Here is a 2,981-nt window from a genome sequence, read left to right as displayed (position 1 = left end):
TGTCCCACCCCCCACCCCCCGTTGCTCAGAGTTCAGACACTGCCAGCAAATATTCTCTGGATTAAGATGAMTTTTTATTGTCCTAACTCCCTGGAGTTTCACAACAGCACCAATTTGTGTTGAAATGAGGAAGCTGAAATGAATACAGGTACTCCTATCGATGCCAGATGTGCACTGAAGGTTGTAAGRTTTTATACAATACAAACCTCAGTGTTAGGCTTTTTTCCTGCCTATTGGTTGTGTTAGTCCAACAACCTGAACTTAAAATAAATAAATAAATAAAACCTTTTTGAATAGAAAGAAATTCATTTTGGAATTTAGTTCTAACTTTGACAACCTTCATTGACATTTGGTACATTCCCTGATGATTGTTACAGCGCTGTGAATAACATCGGTTCAATCTCAACTTGGGGCTATTCAGCATTAAAACATGTTTTGCCTTGAAATTAATTGGCATCAACTAAAAATCTAGTTGTAATGTTTGCTATTTGAGAGTTCTCTCAGGCTTGGAATTTTATGTATATTTGTTCTGGCAAAAAAAATACATTAAAAAATCCTTGTGGATATGAACAGATCAACATAGTAACTGTCCATTGAAGCTGCTGGAAATGTCTCCTGCTGTCAGCAGCTTGTAAAAGACACTGGGTTGCCTTGAGCAACAGATACTGTATATTTGCAGTGGCAGGTAATTCAAAGATAATGCACATACCATTTTGAGAGACATTACAGAGCTGGGAATATGATGGCATAGATTCTCTGACATTTTCTGTTTGTTTAGATCATGTTGTGACAAACCCATTTAGACGATTCCTGCTGCTATAACAACATTTTAATGCACCATGATTATCCATGATGTATGCAGTCATGGTTATTTTAATCTCTCGAGAGTATATGACATTTTGATGTAGTTACTTCATATAGAACAAATACAGAACAGTATTACCATATTGTGCTCATTTACTTTTACTCCACACAGATCTAGTTACATAATGAAATGTCTCTCTACAAGTCAGACCTACACATTCTCACTCCCAACTCGTCACATATTGACGTTTAAGGTAAGGTTCCCTCTGCGTCTTATTTGGACGCAGAAGGTACCCCCCTCGCGTCACTCCTTGACGCCCACGGCTTTTCCGGGTTGCGCCACCAGGGGGCTTTGGGGCGGGTGTCTGAGGTTAACATGAGGGATCGGGTTTAATGGTTAAGTTTAGGTACTGGGATCAGGGGTAGGATGTCCATGGTGAATATTAGGTCATTTTATGCTTTAGAACATGTTCACCTGAATTTCGTACATTTTCTAAAAATGGTTAATTTTATCTACTACGGTCAGGGACAGGATGTCTAAAGTGAACTAAGGTAATTTCAGGCTTTGGAACGGTCGTTTTTGCGCATTTTATACACTTTCTGAACATATGACAACAGCTTCCGCCCCATCTCGTCAGTAACTGACGGGAGGGGGGTACCCCGCGCGTCAAAATCGGACGTAGAGGGAACCTTGCAAAACGTCAATATGTGACGAGTTGGGAGTGAGAATGGGTTGGTCAGACCTATGCAAACAACATAAGCTATTGTTTCAAGTATATTTATTTATGTTTAACCAAAACAACCCAATAATAACTAAAGCTGGCTGTATTACTTATTTTAAGACATCTCATATAGATTTATAATAACAAAAKAATTCAATGTTAAAATGGTAAACACAGGATTTCTTAGGTAATATTTCAGCTTTTGTGTGGTTTTATTTATGTGTTTAAAGACTCACAAAAATGGCTGTATGTTGTCTTGTGTGTTGTGCACAAATTGGAATAGATATAGAGTATATATTTATGTTTCTATAATTTACTCATTTAAATTAGCTCTTCTTTTTGTTTTTTGGTAACATAAAATTATCATGAATCAAAATCTATTCATAACCTAAAAAAAGCTTTGCTTGCAGAGTGTAGTGTCCACTCAACATGTTTACAGATGTGTCATTTTCAATCTTGTCAACAATTATCATTTTTATTGTTTTTAAGAAGTATTGCATTAATCCATTCATGCTGTTCTGACTCGAGCTCTCCACCAGCTCTGTGCTATATGCCAAGTGTTTTGCTAAACTGCTGTGTCCCAGCAAAGATGTTCTTTAGACAGATTTGATCCTTTTTAACTTAGTTTGCCGTCTGTCTCTGACACGCAGTAACGCCACACCCCTCCCCCTCCCCACTGAAATCAGGTTGGTGTTGGAGTTTTTCTTCCTTGCCATCATGTTTAGCCAAAATTATTAAATAGGATTTCACACATATTTTCTCTTTTTTGTTTTGTTTTCAAAGAGTAAAACAGTTTATTTTTTTGCTTTCACCTTGAAGAATATCTAGCRCTGTCACTGTGAATCTGGTAATACAGACTATCTTAGTTCAATGTCAAACAAATTTATTGCCTCAACGCATTCAGTCTAGCTTCCAGTAAGATCTTTGTTGGACACCTGGGTCCTTATTTCAAGTAGTTTCTCAGGACAGCTAATAAAARAAGCTGTTTTTCTCTGCTTCACTTTGTGTTGTCAGTCAGGCAGACAGCTCTTACTTAAAGACAACCTCAAGGCTGATCTGCATCCCTGTTTGGTGATGGGGGTGGGTGGAACAGTGTTAATTTTTAGTTTACATTCCAGCTAGCTAGACGAAGAAGGACCAGACCCATCGCTATCATGAATAATACCCAAGTGCAGCTGCTGGACMACATATGCACACTTCAGCAAAATTTGTCTTCCCTATTGGGTAATGATATGAGCCTGACAAATGATGCACACGGTGTAGTTAGAGGGTAAACAAGGGGGATGTGCCCACCCTGTTGTCCTTGTGGGTCAATAAGCCATGTAGGCCTTCAAATGTTCCTCTCCAAGAGCACACTTCAAGGAGACAAATGCCCTGCTTCTAGATGCAGTAAATCATGTTACGTCTGCATATTGTGTGTGTGTGTGTGTGTGTGTGTGTGTGTGTGTGTGTGTG

This window comes from Austrofundulus limnaeus, unplaced genomic scaffold (assembly GCF_001266775.1).
Source record: "Austrofundulus limnaeus strain Quisiro unplaced genomic scaffold, Austrofundulus_limnaeus-1.0 Scaffold327, whole genome shotgun sequence".
Classification (NCBI taxonomy): Eukaryota; Metazoa; Chordata; class Actinopteri; order Cyprinodontiformes; family Rivulidae; genus Austrofundulus; species Austrofundulus limnaeus.
Note: the sequence above shows the minus strand (reverse complement) of the source record.